The 653-nt window shown below is 53.1% G+C and overlaps 1 non-coding gene across 1 annotated transcript; it reads right to left on the bottom strand.

Annotated features, from left to right (window-relative positions):
• Positions 1 to 34: 34 nt before the first annotated feature.
• GNI_232910 lies at positions 35 to 113 on the bottom strand. Its single transcript has one exon. It is a non-coding gene; the product is annotated as a tRNA-Tyr (tRNA).
• Between the last annotated feature and the right edge of the window lie 540 nt (positions 114 to 653).

The following is a 653-nucleotide window of genomic DNA, read 5'->3' as shown; positions in this document are numbered from 1 at the left end:
TAGACCACAAATTACATTTTGGTAGAAATATCAGTCCCGTAGGACGCAATCGAACCGCCGACTACCTAATATCTGTCTACAGTCAGACGCTCTGCCAACTGAGCTACCCCGGGCAATACCGTCCTTCGACTCCATTGCACAACGGTGTGGAGCAGCCGCCTGCACTGCAGTGGACAAACTCGCCATTCTGTGGATGGGTGGGAATGGCGTGAACCCCCACCCTAGGGTGGGCCAAGACGTTCGAACGGTTTGGGTTCGAATTCCAGCAGTGGATGTGCACGCTCCGTAAACGCTGGCTTGCCTTGAGCACCGTACAACCCAAGCATCCGTACACCCCCCGTCCGTAGTCGCCAGCAATCACCGTCCAAACGGGCAATACAGGGCTGGCTGTTTGGTCCAGTGGTATGATTTCTCGTTAAGGCAGAAGAAATCAAGGGCTCGATGCCCAGAACAGCCCGTCAGTAACGTAGCCGAAACTGGGTGACGTCGTCATGTTCCCCGAAATTGACAGCAAACCCAAAATTATCTTTCCTTGAACTATTCCTGGACTATCGGAGGTGCACCACCGGAAATTACCCGTATTTGTAGCTTGGAACGCTCAAATCCTACCATTGGACTATCTAGACGGCAGGGAGTCACGGCTTCACTTTGCG

Source organism: Gregarina niphandrodes (genome assembly GCF_000223845.1).
Source record: "Gregarina niphandrodes unplaced genomic scaffold scaffold00270, whole genome shotgun sequence".
Classification (NCBI taxonomy): domain Eukaryota; phylum Apicomplexa; class Conoidasida; order Eugregarinorida; family Gregarinidae; genus Gregarina; species Gregarina niphandrodes.
The sequence above is the reverse complement of the archived record's forward strand: the minus strand, read 5'-3'. Positions and strand labels throughout refer to the sequence as shown.